The sequence below is a fragment of the Dendrobates tinctorius genome, unplaced genomic scaffold (genome assembly GCF_039654945.1).
Source record: "Dendrobates tinctorius isolate UK_male_01 unplaced genomic scaffold, ASM3965494v1 ptg000165l, whole genome shotgun sequence".
NCBI lineage: Eukaryota > Metazoa > Chordata > Amphibia > Anura > Dendrobatidae > Dendrobates > Dendrobates tinctorius.
Genome location: NW_027361832.1, coordinates 2,063,845 through 2,083,865, shown reverse-complemented (window position 1 = coordinate 2,083,865; position 20,021 = coordinate 2,063,845).

The following is a 20,021-nucleotide window of genomic DNA, read 5'->3' as shown; positions in this document are numbered from 1 at the left end:
ATGTCTATATAACAACCGGGTTATGCTTTCTATAGTTCCCCTAGCTAAGTTTATTTTCAGAAAATCTAGTTACGGTAGGTGCCGGAGTTTATTCCGCTTGTGCAATGAACTGTAATCAGTTGTCAGTTGGACACAAAAGGTCATAAAGAAGGAAGATGAATTTGTTTTGCAAAGGATTGTGTTGAAATGTAAATTGCAGAATATAAACAGGATATCGAGACATATCTCATGTAATAGCGTATTATTATTCTAAGAAAGAAAATGCCCTTTTATTATCGTCTTCTGTTAATTCTTTGTGCTTTCTAAGAACTGAAATATAAAATTGTCATCATCAAGGCTTATCATTTAAGAGTCTGGATAAAAGACATCACCCTAACAAGCAATCATTTCCTCATTTTATATCTTGAAAATGGGGTTTTCAGATAAAGGAAACACCTCTGATGGAGGGTTTGCCGTGTCCTTCTAGGCCAGCTCACTCACCTTTGGTCCTCATCTGGTACTCAACTCTCACCTGTACCTCCTCCAAGTAACTGCTTGCATGTGACAGTGGGTACACACTGGAAGTTCTGGAACACTGCCTCAACAGAAGGCCAAACCAGGTGAGGGTACTTGTTGGTTTTGAGGCCCACATTGACTTTAAGGGTTTGACGATCCATGCATTTGAAGGCTGGATTTGGCGGACTGTGCTGAAGAAACCATCTAAGATTCAACAGACCCAACCACCCACCTTTCGTGTCTACTTTTTTTTTTCCTCATAGATTGTAAGCTTGCGAGCAGGGCCCTCATTCCTCTTGGTATCTGTTTTGATCTATGTGATTATTGTTATGCTGTAATGTATATTGTGTGTACAAGTCCCCTCTGAAATGTAAAGTGCTGCGGAATATGTTGGCGCTATAGAAATAAAATTATTATTATTATTATTATTAACAGACAGAAAAGTGATTCCCAGCAAAGTGTTATGGAGCAATAAGGGGGTGCAGCAAGATACATATAGGACACTATTGGCCATCCATTGCATCCTGACCTATCTCCAGTCATCTTGACTAGCTCTTACCACGGGACTTGTTAGGCACGTATGAGAGAGTGAGGCTGACGACCTGCACCACTCTTCCTCACTTTAATCCAAGCCAACAGCAAGTCATGACTTCAATCACCACGCTTCAAAGTCCTGTGGAAATAGGGGTTCAGCAAAGCAGTGGGTATGGCATCACTGTAAGCTGTAGTCACAAACCTTCACACAGGCGGCTTAGGGCATAGGGTCAGTCCCCTCTAGACAAGCAGGAGTGGAGTTCAGCAGCCCCCTGGGTGTCCAAGCACCCATTTTTAGGAGCACTCTGCTCACTTGCATTGAGGAAGGGGTTGGAAAAGGTGCCTTAAGCATAGTCTGCTTCACCTTCATCTGACGAGCCTACCGCAACTGGCGGATATCCTTCATATTGGTCAACACACTAAGAAGTAAATGATGGTACTCAGCCTTGGCACATGGAATGTGAGAACTCTGCTAAATTTCAAGGCATTAAGACTAAAGAGAAGAACGGCATTGCTTGCGAAGGAGATTGTACAACGTGGACATAGCAGCTCTCATGAAAACGTGCTTTGCAAATAAGGGTCAACTGACAGAACATAGTAGTGGATACACGCTTTTCTGGAGTGGTCAAGGCAGCCCAGAATAACGAGAAGCTGGCGTGGGATTTGCTATCAAAGCTCACATTGTTCATAAACTTGTCCAGCTTCTTGAAGGCATCAATGACCGCCTGATGACACTTCAGCTTCCACTTACAAAACATAAGCGTGCTATGCTGATTACTGCCTATGCTCCCACCATGACCAACCCAAATGACATTAAGGATTCCTGATGAAGAGACCTGAGTAGTCTCGAAATCTTGCTATTTGTTACCATCTTTTCAGTTAGCCATTAAAAGGTTTCAACCACTGAGGACTCTCAATTCTGAATATTTTTCTATCTACTGGCTAACACGGTACAAAGATATACATCTTTCCAGTAATCTCACACTCAGACAAGCTCATTATTCTTGAAGAAGACTTTAATACCAAAGTGGGAATAGACTATCAAAACTGTGAAGGAGTCACTGGGAGAAGTGGTATTTAGAGTTGAGCGAAACGGGTAGGTCAAATTCATAAGTCGCCGACTTTCGCTGAAGTCGGGTTTCATGAAACGAAACCCGACCATAGTGTGAGGTCGGCCACGAGGTTGGCGACCAGAGCGCCAAAGTCGCGTTTCAAATGATGCTTCCAGCGCCCTTTTTCAGCCAATGATGGAGGACGCACACTGTGGGCAACGCAATGACATGGGCATCGGTTACCACCATATTTGAAAAGGGCATGCAAGCGATTGGCTTGCTTTGTGTGGCGTCAGAGGCGCTATAAAAGGGCGTGCATGCCGACCGCCATCTTACTTCTGCCGATATTAGCATAGGGCGAGGTTGCAGCTGCTGACTCTGAATAAGGGAGAGCGTTAGGCAGGGAAGAAGAAAAAAAAACTGCTTCTGCTGGTAGCGATTTCCACTGTACAACACAACAGTTTGTGTGCAGTGACAGGGGAGGATATACGCTCTGTTGGTTATTAGGCTGCCTTATAAGGCTCCCTGATAGCTGCATTGCTGTTTTGCACACTGCTGTGCAAACTGCTTTTTTAAAAGCAAAAATACTTTTCTTCCTCTTTTCTGCACAGTTACCAAGCATTCATTTTTCCACGCTTTTGTGTGCAGCAGTCCTGCTTATTAGGCTGCCTGCTGCCATACTTGGACTGAGACCATCATTGTCAGCCTCCTAAAATCTCTAGGGAGCTTCCAATTCTCCCCAATACTATATACACCTTGTACCTTGTCATACACCAGCCTATTTCAGCCTGTTAAATTGAGGTGTAATCGATAGTGGGCCTGAGATAATAGTTCATCCTCCTAAAATCTCTAGGGAGCTTCCAATTCTCCCCAATACTATACACACACCTTGTGCCTGGTCATACACCAACCTATTTCAGCCTGTGAAATTGAGGTGTAATCTATAGTGGGCCTGAGATAATAGTTCAGCCTCCTAAAATCTCTAGGGAGCTTCCAATTCTCCCCAATACTATATACACACCTTGTGCCTGGTCATACACCTGCCTATTTCAGCCTGTTAAATTGAGGTGTAATCTATAGTGGGCCTGAGATAATAGTTCAGCCTCCTAAAATCTCTAGGGAGCTTCCAATTCTCCCCAATACTATATACACCTTGTACCTTGTTTTACAGTACCATATAGCTGGTGGTATTTTGGGTACATTTTCCAAAAATGAGGACGTATGGTGGAAGAGGCCGTGGAAGTAGGCGGGGGTTGCCAGCTGGTACTGATGGTGGTGGGGGTGGTGGTGCATCTGCTGGTAGTGGCAAAAGCACAATAGCACCTAAGGCAGGAGGTGTTGAGCCTGCGTCATCATCTGGCTCCACAAGGCCTCGAAGGCTCCATTTTATGGGAGTAGGTAAACCGCTTTTAAAGCTGGAACTTCAGGAACAAGTTTTGGCTTACATTGCTGACTCAGCCTCCAGCTCTATCGCCTCCACTTCTGAAGTATCAAAAAATAAAAGCACTGAGTCGTCAGTGGAGGCTCCTGGTCAGGAACAACACCATTCCTTGTGTCCTTCACCCCTACCAAAAGTGAAGGATGCGGCAGGCCACACTACAGATTACTCCATGGAGATCTTTTCACATACCATGCCTGGGTTATCAAGTCAAATCGTGAATTCCCCAGTCCAAGATGAATCGGACATGGAGTGCACTGATGCACAGCCACTGCTAGATTTTTTTGCTGGTACATTCACTCAGAGCACTACATTGTCCTCACAGTGTACTGAGCCAGAATCTGACCCTGATGAAACTCAGGTTCCCCTTCCCGCATACTATACCACCTTACACTGCTCAGCAGAGTTGCCCACCCGTGAACCAAGCTATGCCACCTGTTTATGTAAGAACTGCGTGCTACTCAGCAGAGAAGCCCAGCTGTTAAGCAAGCTACAGCACCTGTGGTTTGGACACTTAATTTTTTCACATTCTTTCTGGAATGCTGGTTAGGCCTAATTCCAGAATTCCGGTTGACCTGCACTTACTGGGAAATCCTCGTTTGCAGGGAAGAAATGGAATCCCAGATCCCCATCACTAACGGGGTTCAGCGGGTTATCAGCACCTGTAAGCGACACATGCTGGTCCTTTCAGTGTAGCGCGCATGCAGCCCCGGACATGTAAGGGCATGACAGACCTGTTATTGCTCGATCTCGCGTGCCAGAGCCTCGCGTGTCCTCTAGTAAGCTGGACGCGTACCGTGGGGGCATGCCTTCATGGACGCTGTTCGGAGGGTCATGGGAATAACGCCGCCCAATCGGCAGTTGGCATAATTTATGGTGGGAAGTCCGACGGTATATGATCGTCTTTGATTTTAGAATTTTAGATTTTTTTTATTTTAGATTTTTAGTCCAGCCTTTCTTGACTTTATAAGGGCATGACATGCCTCTATCTGTGTCTCCTCCTCCTCCTTTTACTCCTCCACCTCTTGTCTATATGTAGTTGCCCTTTTCCATGTTATTTTTGTCTTCTGAGCATTTTGTCTGCTTTGGGACACCTTTTAAGGTGTTTTGTAATTGTTTTCTATGTGTTTGTATGTGTTTGTGTTTGCCTGCCATTGTTTTCAATGGGGTTCGACGGTGTTCGTAAACGTTCGACGAACATTCGACGAACCGAACCGATCTCGAACACTAGTTGGGTGGCTCAACACTACTCCTGATACATAGATGTACATTTTTAATGTTTAAACTATGCTATATATACCTGGTATCTGGTGATACTGTACCCTTTCTGCCAGGAAGTCCTCCTCCACCCACCACTCTAAGTGTATCATTGACACCTTGAATATTGGCCCACATGTGTGATTATTTCTTCTTTTTATATTGTGGTGTGATCCATCCTGAGCGTGTGAGAGTCTGTGGGTTACTCCTGCAATTTATATGTAGATTTAAAAATTACCCCAACACTGTATACAGCTCTATGCTTGTGATACATTACCCATTTACTGCTTTTTATATTCTGGTCTAATCCAAACTGACCAAGTGAGAGTCTGTTTCTGACTGTGGAAATAAATACTGAGATTGATAATGACCCCTGCACTGTGTACAGCTTTACGGCTTTTTATATTGTGTTGTAATCGATACTGAGCCTGAGAGCGTCTGTGTCTGCCTCCTGAAATATATACGGGGATTTAGAATGTTTAAACTATACTATATATACCTGGTATCTGATGATATTGTACCCTTTTTCTACTCTTGTCTAATCCATACTGAGCCTGTGAGCGTCTCTGTGTGACTCATGAAATATATAGGGAGATTGACACTTATCCTTTAACTGTATAGAGCTGTACACTTCTGATACAGTACTAGATATCTGATGTTATTTTGGGTACATTTTCTCCAAAATTTGGAAGTATGGTGGAAGAGGCCGCGGACGTGGGCGTGGGGGGGCCAGCTGGTACTGATGGTGGTGGTGCATCTGCTGGTAGTGGCAAAAGCACAATAGCAGCTAAGGCAGGAGGTGTTGAGCCTGCATCATGGTCTGGCTCCGTAATGCCTGGAAGGCTACCTTTTCTGGGAGTAGGTTAACCGCTTTTAAAGCCGAAGCATCAGGAACTGGTTTTGGCTTACATTGCCGAAACAGACTCCAGCAAATATTCCCTCCTCTTCTGAAGTTTCAAAAAATGCAAGCACTGAGTCAACAAGTGCTGGCTCCTGGTCAGGAAGAACCCCTTTCCTTGTGTCCTTCACCCCCACCAAAAGTGAATGATGCAGCAGGCCACACTTCACATTAGTCCATGTAGCTCTTTCTCACATACCATGCCTGGGTTATCAAGTCAAATCGTGAATTCCCCAGTCCAAGATGAATCTGACATGGAATGTGGGTGGCCAGCCAGGGCAGTGGGGTTAATCGGTACCCGGCCGGTGTCTCAGAGGGATGTGTCACGGAGGTGGTGACCCGGTCCGTGGGCCTGGGCGTCCATGCAAAGGGGTGAATAACATTTATAGGTGAATGATGCGTGACGCCACCTGTGGTTTCTGATCAGATTGACCAGCGCTGTAGTGTCGCTTCTCTGGGACAGATGTTGTGGTGCAGCTAAGATATAGAAGCCCTGCACAGGTAGGGCCGTAGTCGCAGGGCAGCTGAAAGAGTTGGTAGATGGTGTGCAGTGCAGGATGTAGCAGAGCCGTGCGCCAGGCGCAGGAGAATGACAGACACAGTCGTGCAGTTCCTTTACCTGTACTTGGTAAGTGCCGTCCAGGACCCAGAGTACAGATGGAGGAGTTGGTCAGCCTGGAAGCAAATTAGGAATTCTCTCTCTGCAGATAGGTAGTGTGGCCTCCGTTCTAGCGCTTATCTGAGGTACTCGCAGTACTGAGTTCACTGAAGTTCCCCCTGTTGACTTTCTTTTGAAACTTTCTCGTATGGCAGGCAGCCGTAGCCTTTTCCTTTTGGCTCACATAAGTCGCTGCTGGGGCCTCCGAGCCTTAGTTGGGAACAGAGCATTTACAGCTGCTACTTCCTCCGGTTTCTGCTGCAGGACCGTCAGTGTCCCTACAAACTCAGAGACCGGAATCCGGACCATGCACTCAAGCTAGGAGTGAGCCTTAACTCTGCTCATCCTCCAGCTCCCCTTCTCACGTCCACACACTTCCCCTTCCCTTCACAGACTGCCCTAACTTCCCTCCTCCCGACCACAGAGAGCAGCTCCTCAGCAGTCAGGTTAAGAGCTCTCCCTGCTGGCCTGGATTGGGAACTGTGTTGTGTGTTGGTTTAACTGCTACTGCTAGAGAGATCCTTCGTTGCTCCCAAGCATGACATCACACTCCCTAGGAGGAAGGTAATGCCACTGTTCCGACCGTACTTCTGGGGCACCACAAGTGCACTGATGCCCAGCCACTGCTAGATGATTCTGCTGGTACATTGACCCAGACCACTACATTCCCCTCGGACTCTACACAGCCAGAATCTGACCCTGATGAAACTCCGGTTCCCCTTCCCGCATACTATACCACCTTACACGGTGACAAATAGGAAGGTGCAGATGAAAGTGCAGGTTCCTTGAGCAGGTGGGGTGGGCATACTCATGGGCGACGGCACTGGCACAGGGCCCCTCATAGTACACAAAAGTGTGTCTGCCGGTGGGAGGGCCCATCCGCCGTCAGACACACCGCCGTACTATGAAGGGCCCTGTGCCAGTGCCGTCGCCAACGAGTGGGCCCCCCCCGCTTGCTCAGGATCACAGCACTTGCAAAGTTGAAATACTTACCTCTCCCTGCTCCACCGCCGTGACGTCTTCCGCGTTTCCTGACAGTGACTTTCTGGTCAGAGAGCGCGATTACATCACGTCTGTATGACCTCTGCCTAAACAGTCCAAGTGCAGAGAGATGGAAGATGGGGACAAGGAGGAGTCCAGACCAGTACAGGGATTTCCTAGTGAGGAGACATATTTAATTGTTTTAAAGGTTGGGAGCAATTTTTGGGGAGCACTATACTCTGGAGAATGATATATGGGGCCCACCATACACTGGAGCATTCCAAAGGTGGACATCAGACACTGGAGCAGCATTTACAGGGCCCATTATACAATGGAGCATTAGAAATGGGGCCCATTATATATGGAGCATTATTTGGGCCCATAAGACAGTGGAGCTTCATCCATGGGGACCAACATATACTGTAGCATTATGTGGAGCTCATCATATACTGTATTGAACATCTCTGTATAGAGAAATATATGGGCCTCATTACTCTGTATAGCACACTATGTGGTGGCCATAATACTGTATGGAGTAATATACTGTGCGTTTTTGGAGCTATTGGACAATTTAAAATGGATATCAGTCATGTGATGTAAGAAGTGAAGTATTTTTCATTATACTATACTGCTATTTCTCTGCCGTATCAGAGGATCATGAATTGTGGCATGTGTTAAAGGAGCCCATTAACACTCTTTGGCCCTGTGCCCACGACAATCTGAAGCAAGCCCTACCCCCCCCCCACAACTTTAGCCAAATAACCCCCAGTTTTCAATGCCTAACTATTATTATAAAGTAAATTAAGGTTGACAAGCTTAAGTAATAAGAATTGATGTTTTTGGCATTAAAATGGGCACTGTAGGTGTGTTTCCTGTCCTCCACTCACTGCCGACTTTTCTTCCCCATTGACTTGCATTGGGTTTCGTGTTTCAGTCGGCCTTCGACTTTTCACGATAATCGGCCGATTTCATTCGACCCGACTTTTGCAAAAGTTGTGTTTCATGAAACCCGACTCGACCCGAAAAAAAGGCAAAGTCGCTCATCTCTAGTGGTATTGGCAAGTGTATTAGTATTGACTGCCTCATTGCCAGGAAAAGGTATAGGATGGAATTTAGAGTACCGAGAGCCATGTGTAGTGCTGACTGTTAGGCTATGTGCACACGTAGCGGAACTCTCGCGGAAGTTACCACGAGAATTCCGGATTTCAACTCCGCGGGAAAATCGCATTTTAAATTCCCACGATTTTCCCGCGAAAAACTAGCGTATTGCAAGTGTAATTAGCTTGCAAAATACTAGCGTTTTCCAAGCGATCTGTAGCATCGCTTGGAGAACTGATTGACAGGTTGGTCACACTCATCAAACATAGTGTTTGACAAGTGTGACCAACTTTTTACTATTGAGGCTGCCTATGCGGCATCAATAGTAAAAGACAGGATATAAAAATAATAAAATAAATAAAAAATAAGGTTATTCTCACATTCCGACGGCCCGATCTTCTTTGCGCCTCTCTCCACGCTCCCGGCATCTTCCGGTCCCAGTAATCCTTGGCGCAAATGACCACGATGACGTCGCGTCTCGCGAGACCACGATGACGTCGCGTCTCGCGTGGTCATCGCGGTCATTCGCGCAAAGGATTTATGGGACCGGAAGATGCCGGGAGCGTGGAGAGAGGCGCGAAGAAGATCGGCGGCCGTCGGAAGGTGAATATAACCCGATTTTTTATTTGAATTCTTTTTTTTTTTTTTACAGGGATATGGTACCCAAAGCCTGGAAGAGAATCTCCTCTCTTCCGGACCGTGGGTACCATCCGCAAATGTTCTGCTTACTTTTCGCATGGTGGGCACAGCCACATGCGGAAAGTAAGCAGAACAATGCATTCCCATGTGGGCAGAATCGCCGCGATTCCGCAAAATTAATGAGCATGCTGCGTTTTTTACCGCAAAGCGATTCTGCTGCGGAAAAAAACACAGCATTAGCACAGCATTGCAGAATCCCATAAGATTGCATGGGATGCTTATTTTTCACGTTTTCGCCACAAAATCGCACGTTTAAAAAGTCGCCGCGATAACGCAAAAAAACCGTGACGTGTGAACGCAGCCTTAGCCTCATTGTGTCTAAGTGCAGGCTTCGCTCTTGCCGTCAAGGAAACCCCAAGGGCAGAAGACTACAAAGAGGCTGAATGTCTCCAAGCTGTAAAACAGAGGATTGGCAGGGGAATTTGCCCATGACCTTGACGGCAGACTGTCTGACACACAGCAGGCAGACAAGACCGGCGATGAACAACAGTGGACGATTCTTAAAGATGCTATTTGCAATACTGCCCTGGAGCATCTTGGACCAGCAGTCTGAAGTAACCAAGATTGGTTAAATGAAAATGATGAATAAAGACATTCCTAGAAGTGAAACATCAACAGTACAAAGCGCATCAAAATGATCCCACATCGCTACCAAGAAGGAAGCCTTTATCAACACAAAAGTACAGTTAAAGCTACGCGAGATGCAGGACAGCTGGTTTAGCAAGAAGGCTGCTGAAATCTAGGAGTATGCAGACAGCCACGACCTAAAGAGCTTCTATGATGTGCTAAAGGCTGTATATAAATCCCAATCATCCAAAAACTCATCTCTACTAAATGTGGATGAAACTAAGCTGCTGACATAAAAGAAATTCTGGAACGGTAGGCTAAGCACTTTAACAGTGTCCTTAATCGCCCTGCCAATACCAACGACGAGGCCATTGCTCGCCTGCCCCAGGTAGAACTCAACAAGGACCTTGATGTTCTTCCTGGTGAAGACGAAGTCAGGAAGGCAGTAAAACAATTCTCCTGTGACAAAATGCCAGGAATCGATGCTATACTTGCTGAGGTATACGAAACTATTCAAAAGCATGTGGAAAAAGAAACCGGTTCCGCAATAGCTGAAAGATGCCAACATAATCCATATCTACAAGAGAAAAGGCAACCGCCAATCTAGCAACAACCATCGAGATATCTCCCTTTTGCCCACTGCTGCGAAGATTCTGGCTCGCCTCTTGCTCAACCACCTCCTCCAGCACCTTGAGCAAGATCTACTACCCGAAAGCCAGTGCAGCTTCCGTGCTGAACGAGGGACAGCAGATAAGATCTTCACAATACCAACTCCAGAAGTGCCAGGAGCAATGCAGCAACCTTTCCGTGACCTTTGTATACTTGACCAAGGCTTTCCATACAGTCAGCAGAGATGACCTATGGAAAATCATGGGAATGTTTGACTGCCCAAGCAAGTTCATCACAATCAACCAGCAGTTCCTTGATGATATGATGGTGAAAGTCCTGAAGGATGAAGATGAATCGGAGGTCTTCTCAGTTACAAATTGTGTAAAACAAGGCTGAGTACTTGCCCCGACCCTGTTCAGTATGCCATTTCCTGCCATGTTGACAGATACCTTTAAGAACTGCGAAGACGGAATCCATGTTAGATACCGGATTAACTGCAAACTATTCAACCCCAGACACCTGAAGGTTGTTACATGAGACTTATCTGTGGCTTCTTGTTTGCTGATGACTGCACACTCAACATCAGTACAGAGCAGCAGATGCAGCATGAAATCGACTATTTTTCACAAGCTTGCGACAACTTTGGTCTCATTATCAATGCTAAAAAGACCAATAGTTATGTACCAACCTGCTCCAGGAAAACCATTCCAGCAGCCGCGCATTACGGTGAAGGAGCACAACTTCAAAGCAGTCGACAACTTCACCTACCTGGGCAGCACAGTCTCCCGTGAAGTGACCATAGACGCTGAGGCAACAACAGTATTGCCAAAGCCAGTGCTGCCTTCAGGAGACTGCATAAGAATGTCCAGAAATGAAGGGGAATCAGCCTAAGTTACTACGAAGTTGAAGGTCTACAGCACGGTGGTCCTTACCACACTTCTCTATGTCAGCGAGACTTGAACTGTCGGCATGCCAAACAGCTCAATCACTTTCACCTGAGTTGTGTCCGCAAATTTCTGCACATCAGGTTGCAAGACAATGTCCCCAACATCGCTTTTTTTCCCGTGCAGAAAACGTGCGTTTATGCGTTTTTTTCCGGAGCATCCCCAGCCTCATAGAAAACAGCTAGAAATGCGGAATTTTCTGCGAAATTATTGAGCATGCTGCGTTTTTTACTGCGATGCGTTTTTTTCGCGGGAAAAAACATATCAATATGCACAAAATGTGCGGAATTTATTAAAATGAATGGGATGCTTCTTTTAAGCGTTTTATTTGGTAAAAATGCAAAAAAAAAAAAAATATATATATACACGTGTGCACATAGCCTTACACTCTCCTGCTGAAAACCCAAGCCAGGTGGGCAGGACATGTGGTCAGAATGCCAGACAGCCGATTGTTTAAACAACTGCTGTATGGAGAACTGTTTCAGGGTGGAGAAATGTTGAACTTGATGGACCTAGGTCTTTTTTTCAACCTATGTAACTGTAAACATTACAAAGACTGCCATAAAGTGTCTCGCAAAAACCTGGGAGTTGACATCAACAAATGAAAGAATCTTGCCCTGAACCATCCAACTTGGCAGGGCAGGATCACCTCAAGAGCACATGCAGCTGAAGATAGGAGAATCTTTGAGACAAAAAAAAGCAAGCTGTGTGCAAGGCACAAGCGATATCTACAGTCCTGGCCACATCTACTTAATAATGTCATGCATGTGGATGAGCCTTCAGGGCCCGGATTGGCCTCATCGGTCACCTCCAGACCCATGGCCACTGATCCTCCTCTAAACCCTGAAGTCATGGTCATCCATCTTAAAGGGGCTGTGCATGCCGTTCTACTATTTAAGGTACCTTCAACTGCATGGGGGTACCTGTGCAACATTGTTATAGTGCTGTCCAAATTAATTGGGACAAAGCATTTTTTTTTTTAAGTAAAATCGTAAGTTGGTTACCAGTCAGTGATTCAAACCAGTTTTAACTCCTTTAAACAGGCACTCACACCTGTTCAGAGCAGTTAAAACTGGTTTGAATCACTGACTGGTAACCAACTTACGATTTTACTTAAAAAAATGCTCTGTCCCAATTAATTTGCACAGCACTGTAGTTAGTTCACCAACACGCTTGCTACTTATAAGGTCACTGTCCCCTAGCTCCGATAGTGTCTGTCCATTCCTAACCTCCTTGCTAGTACCTGCCTTGTCAGGCTGTATTTCAGTTGGAACCTGCCTATACCTTCTGTGACAATCTGTATATAAGCCGGACCAGCCTGAACCTGCCATGCCAGTCTGTATATCAGCTGTACTCTCCTACTGGGCCGTTCCAGCTACCTGTCCCTTGGAGGTCGGCTGCCGTACATCCGTGTTCTGTCCTGGAGTAGCACCCGGTGTTCATCGGGAGCCATGCCGAGCCTTCTAAAATAACCTGGAAAAATTTACGTTTCTGAACCAGACAGAAAACGGGTTCTTCTGTGGGTCATTCATCTAATTTGGCTGACGATGCCGGACAGAATAAAACGGCCCTCCTCATTTCCCAACATTACCGGTGTTCGACCCTGCGCAAGGACATTGCGGGTTTAGTCTCTGCCTGTCCCTCTTGTACTCAGAACAAGACTCCGAAACAGCTTTCAACCAGTCGTCTACTTCCTTTGCTCGTACCATCTGCTCCTTGGCTCCATCGTAATGGATTTCATCACAGACCTTCCGGTATCGTCCGGGTGTACCATCATCTAGGCGGTTGTGAATTGCTTTTCCAAAATGGTCCATTTCACTCTACTGTCCAGTCTGCCATTTCCTTTGGTTCTTGCAGAAAAGTTCATTCTACATATTTTCCACCTCCATTCATCACCGCTCCGTCATGTCTTGGATAGCAATGTGCAGTTTACTTCTAGCTTGTGGAGCGTTACATTCCAACTACTGGATGTTACTTTGGATTGCTCTTTGGATTACCATCCTCAATCCAATGGCCAGGTAGAGCGAGTCAATCAGATCCTGACTAACTTTGTCAATGCCCACCGCAACGTTTGGGCCAAATTTTCAACCATATAAGTGAATCCTCTGCCAAATCTCATTTTTTTGTGGTCTACAGTGAAAATCTCAATAGTCCGTTCCCTGCTTCTCCTACCTCCGATATTCCTGCTGCTGAATCCCACGTCAAGGGTTTTCCTAAAATCTGGGAAGACTTCAAGTGTACCTCATTGGAGTCCTCTGACTGGATGAAAAGACACGGAGAAAATAGATGTATGGACCTGCCTTTGTTTCATCTTGACAAGGTCTGGCTGTCGTGTAAGTGTATCCATCTCAAGGTACCCTAGTATAAACTAGGCCCTCGCTTCATTGGTCCTGAAACAAATTAATCTAGTAGTCTACAAGCTCAATCAAACTCTCAGCCTTCTTACCGATCCCCAATTCTTTTCATATGTCTCTCCCCAAGCCAGTCATCCTCAGTCCTTTTTTTTTTTTTAAAGATCCTTGTACCATGTCTGCTTCAGTCAGAAGACGTTTTGAGGTAGAAAACATTCTGGCAACCAAGAGGGTAAGATGAAAAACATTTTTTCTTGTGGATTGGAAGGGGTTTGGTCAGAAAGACTCCCCCCACGCACATTAGATTGTTGTCCGATCCCGCAAAGATCAATGGATTCAGCCGACTTATCTAACGTGCATAGGGGATTTAATTAATTGACGAGCCTAAGGGCCCCGTCACACATAGCGACTCACCAGCGATCCTGACGATATCAACTTGTCAGGATCGCTGGTGAGTCGCTACATGATCGCTGGTGAGCTGTCAGACAGCTTCACCTGCGATCAGCACCAGCGACGCCGAGCGCGCGGCGTCGCTGTGTACTTTAGTTACCAGCGCGCTGATGCAGGGAGCTGGTAACTAAGGTACACATCGGGTTTCAAAGGGGCGTGCGTCACTTAGAAACCTGATGTGCACCTTGGTTACCAGCTCCCTGCATCAGTGCGCTGGTAACTAAGGTACACATCGGGTTTCTAAGCACCGCCCGGTGCTTAGAAACCCTGCGTTAACCTTAGTTACCAGCACGCTGATCGCTGGTCTCCCGCAGCGATGCGTGCTGGCCAGCGGGAGACCAGCGATCAAATAAATGTCCTGGCTATTCCAGGACGATCAGCGATAACTGGCAGGGGTGCCGGTCGCTGGTCAGTGTCACACACAGCGATCTCACTGGTGAGATCGCTGTTGCGTCACAAAACTTGTGACTCAGCAGCGAACTCGCTAGCGATATCGCTATGTGTGACAGGGGCTTAAGACAGGACACGGCGGGGGAGTTCCACCCATGAGGCCAGAAGAGTATGGCAGACAATGCAATATCAATAAGTCTTTGCTGGAGAACTATTAATAAAGGAAAATGTAGTTGGTGGATTATGCCCTCAATATCTTCCCTAAATTGAACAACCACTCTTTGATTGGGCTTACTGCTATTCTTCAGTTTAGTTTATCCAGTAAATGTCAGAGTTGAAGATATTCCGGAATTTACGGATCAAAAAATTCTGATGATAAAGGCTCTTTCAGTTCTACTTTGAAACAAGCTTAGGCTGCAAAAGGAACAACATTGGCAAGCCATCTGCCAAGTTGCTCAAGTATTTATTTTCGGACTATGACTTCATAGTTGCCAACTGTCAGACTTTTAATCAACCATCTGTGTGCCCCATATAATGGAACAAAAATTACCAAAAAAAGACAAAAGGAACCTCTAATCAGTGCAGCATTGACAAGTACCACCGATGGGATAACATCTACAAACAAATTACTGTTCAAATGCACCCGTGAATATGGCAGAATTATGGCTTAAGTGATTTGTATGTTGCCATAATTAGGCACTGATAAACGTCTAAGGGAATATATAGTACCGCTACATGCCAGTGAGTTAATGTGATGCTACACTGAACACCAGATTAGAGCAATGTTCTTACCTACAAACATTGTAAAGTAGCATGCCTAAATAATTCACGGCTCCCATACTGTGGTACCTCATGTTACCCAAAGAACTCTTTGTGCCTCTGTACAAAGGGTCAAGGTAGATTTTGGACTATGCCATGATTTTTTTTGTATTAATGTCATATAAAGTTAGAAAAATTGAGGCCAATTGGAAAAAAAAACCCAAATCATTCATTCAGAAGTGATCTTCTAGGTTGCATCATCTTTGGAAGGAGCCAAGATTCAGGGAATTAGTATGATTGCCGTATGTAGAGTCCAGAAGGACTTTTTCCCCAAATATGGAGCTATTAGCAACTGCTTCATGGGATTTTTGTCTTCTCCTGAAGCAACATGTTAGGCTGTAGGCTGAACTCAATGGACTTTAGTCTACCATCATCCTTAAAGACTATGAAATAAACTTCATAAGGACCCAGGAAAAAAATTGCAAGAATGTCATAAGTAGCAAGAAATTAAGGGTATGGATAATAGCTTTATATACTGTATATCCAAGAAAGCAAATAATAGGGTTACATAGGGGGAAGTCACCAATGGGTTATTTTGCACAAAAGGTACGATATTCTTGCATCTGATTGGGGCTCAGCGATTTCTGTTCTCAAATGCGGCTATACTTACGTTTATGATCATTGGTCAGGTAAATCCTGGTATTAATCACTGGCGCATGGGAATATAAGACATCTCTTCTGGATCTCGAAGTCAAAGTACAGTTAGGTCCATATATATTTGGACAGATACAACATTTTTCTAATTTTGGTTCTAGACATTACCACAATGAACTTTAAACAAAACAATACAGATGCAGTTGAAGTTCAGACTTTCAGCTTTCATTTGAGGGTATCCACATTAAAATTGGATGAAGGGTTTAGGAGTTTCAGCTCCCTAACATGTGCCACCCTGTTTTTAAAGGGACCAAAAGTAATTGGACAGATTAAATAATTGTAAATAAAATGTTCATTTCTAGTACTTGGTTGAAAACCCTTTTTTGGCAATGGCTGCCTGAAGTCTTGAACTCATGGATATCACCAGACGCTGTGTTTCCTCCTTTTTGATGCTCTGCCAGGCCTTCACTGCGGTGGTTTTCAGTTGCTGTTTGTTTGTGGGCCTTTCTGTCTGAAGTTTAGTCTTTAACAAGTGAAATGCATGCTCAATTGGGTTGAGATCAGGTGACTGACTTGGCCATTCAAGAATATTCCACTTCTTTGCTTTAATAAACTCCTGGGTTGCTTTGGCTTTATGTTTTGGGTCATTGTCCATCTGTAGTATGAAACGACAACCAGTCAGTTTGGCTGCATTTGGCTGGATCTGAGCACACAGTATGGCTCTGAATACCTCAGAATTCATTCGGCTGCTTCTGTCCTGTGTCACATCATCAATAAACACTAGTGACCCAGTGCCACTGGCAGCCATGCATGCCCAAGCCATCACATTGCCTCCGCCATGTTTTACAGATGATGCGGTATGCTTTGGATCATGAGCTGTACCACGCCTTCACCATACTTTTCTCTTTCCATCATTCTGGTAGAGGTTGATCTTGGTTTCATCTGTCCAAAGAATGTTCTTCCAGAACTGTGCTGGCTTTTTTAGATGTTTTTAGCAAAGTCCAGTCTAGCCTTTTTATTCTTGATGCTTATGAGTGGCTTGCACCGTGCAGTGAACCCTCTGTATTTACTTTCAAGCAGTCTTCTCTTTATGGTAGATTTGGATATTGATACGCCTACCTCCTGGAGAGTGTTGTTCACTTGGTTGGCTGTTGTGAAGGGGTTTCTCTTCACCATGGAGATTATTCTGCGATCATCCACCACTGTTGTCTTCCGTGAGCGCCCAGGTCTTTTTGCACTAATGAGTTCACCAGTGCTTTCTTTCTTTCTCAGGATGTACAAAACTGTAGATTTTGCCACTCCTAATGTTGTAGCAATTTCTCGGATGGGTTTTTTCTGTTTTTGCAGCTTAAGGATGGCTTGTTTCACCTGCATGGAGAGCTCCTTTGACCGCATGTTTCCTTCATAGCAAAACCTTCCAAATGTAAGCACCACACCTCAAATCAACTCCAGGCCTTTTATCTGCTTAATTGAGAATGACATAACGAAGGGATTGCCCACACCTGTCCATGAAATAGCCTTGGAGTCAATTGTCCAATTACTTTAGATCCCTTTAAAAACAGGGTGGCACATGTTAAGGAGCTGAAACTCCTAAACCCTTCATCCAATTTTAATGTGGATACCCTCAAATGAAAGCTGAAAGTCTGAACTTCAACTGCATCTGAATTGTTTTGTTTAAAATTCATTGTGGTAATGTCTAGAACCAAAATTCGAAAAATGTTCTCTGTCCAAATATATATGGACCTAACTGTATAAAAATAGGATGCAGTCACACACTCAAGATCAGGGAGTTCAAGAGCTCCTTTTCAATATTATTAGTACCATTAATGGTACATGATTATTGGGGGGGCAAGGAATACAAAACTCCAGAAACACCGCTTTTTGGTCAAACTGGAACACAAGTTGCTGTTATTTAAAATTAAAGAAACCTTCAGAATGTTGTAAAACAGTGAAAAAATGAAAACCAGTCATTTGACCACTGCAACCAATCATTGGCAGCAGCAGTGATGTGTTGGCCATTGAATGGATGCATTAATCATTGACATGATGGTCACGACTTCATCCAGACGGAGCAGGAAACCTGTACAGACTCGATAAGGAGGTGATGGGAGATTGGAAAAGTCAGCATTTTTTTCAATCCTTTTACATCTTTTCCAGAGTTTTACATGTCCCTTATTAAAGTAGAAAAAGGTACAAAACTGCAGGAACACTGAGGACGGGAACTAAATGCAAAAGCAAATCCCTTCTATCAGCAATTATCTGACGTTGTGTCCCATTGAAGATGGTGATGAAGAACCATCATCTCGGGATGCACTTAGGATTCCTTCCCGTCAGCAATCTGTCGCAGCTGCTCTACATCTCCTACGTGAAAGCACTGGTGTATGAAACAAGCCCAGCAATCAGTGGTTATATAATGCATGCGTCTGTGAACTCTTATTTATTTGCAATAGCCCCAGGTAAGAACACAAAGCACCATGACAATAGTGACACGCTACATCCAGACGTGCAGGAGATAGGTCATACCTGTACACCCCGCACTGGGTTATTAGGACAGACTGGATGGGTTTTGTATACAAACAGATTTTATTTCCATGTCTGACCTTTGAATCGTCTTCACTCACACCAAAGGACAAGATATATTAGGAGCAGAATGCGAGCACGAGCTTACTGCTAATTCCTTGCCTAGAAGCGGCGGCAGCAGATTGGTGCAACACACGAGACCCAGCAACGTGCTCCACAGGAAACGGTTAACTATCCGCTCGTCACTTACATAAGATCATTGCTAAAGCAGAGGACAACTGAGTGTAGGATTTTAGATTTGGCAGCATTGTGATTTGCCCTAAAGGGACATTGCCATCTTGGTAAATTTTGGCATATTGCATGGATATAGTATTACATACCTCCTTCATCCCCGTTTTTTTCTTACCCTTCTTCCAGGAGCCATAACTTTTCTATTTTTCCATCCATGCAGGGCTTGTTTTTTTTGTGGGAAAAGTTTTACTTTTGAATGACACAATTCATTTTATCACGTGGAAAAGCAGAAAAAAATTACAAATGCTGAATAGAAAAAAAAAAAAAAAAAAGCAATTTCATATTTTTTTTGTTTTCTTTTTATTTACCATGTTCACTATATTATAAAAGTGACCTGCTATTATGATTCTTCAGGTCAGTAAGAGTATGCAGATACCAATCATGTATAGTTTTATTTTTTTGTATTTGAAATTATATATACATATATAAAAGGTTTGTGTTGCCATTTCCCGAGACCCGTTTACCGATCGCATTAATTTTATATTTTAATAGATCAGAGTTTTCTAAACACGGCAATACCAAATGTGTATTTTTTTTTTTCTTTAATAGGTCAAAGGGAGTGTGACTAACATTTTTTTTTTTTTAAACATTGATTACTGTACTTTATAGTCCCCTTAGGGGATTGAAGCTGCGATCGTCTGTGGTATACACTGCAGGGCTACAGCACTGCTATTTATTGCTAAAATTATGATCTCTTATGAACGTCGACCACAGGCCGGCATTCACAGGATCGTAATGAGTCACAGGAGTCATCCACAGACCCCTGGCTCTCATGACAACCCAATGGCTCCCCGAGATTACATCAAGTGTGCGCCCCCCTGCCAGCTGTCAAGAGACAGACATTGGCATTTAACAGCTGCGGGTGGAGCACCGCTCGCCACCTGTGACTGTTAGATGCACAGGATGGCTGATTAAATCAGCAGTCGTGTGCAGGGATAGATGCGGGTTCAGGGCTTGAGCCCGCATCAAAGGCAGGCAGCATATGACATACCAGTACGTCACATGTTGGTCAGTAAAGGGAATCTGTCATCAGATATATCTCATCTAAACCATTTATATGGGCAGACGTAGAATGATGAACAACGTGATGCCTTTATGTCTTTCATCTGATGGGTTGTTGCAGAAAAATCCTCTTCTCTTGCTCTGTAAATGAATTGTTCCGAGGACATCGGCTGGGACGTAAGTCTTCCTGCCTCAACACTCCATTTTCATATTTTGCTCCTTCCATGATCCCTTCTCTGTTTCTGTGACTTGAGCGGCTGAAGAAACTTCGGACGTGCTGGGGTCATTCTGCCGCATATTCTCTCATGCGACAGAATCGGGCCGATTATGGTAATGACGCTCCATTCACACTGTCAGAGATTGATCCGAGTGTC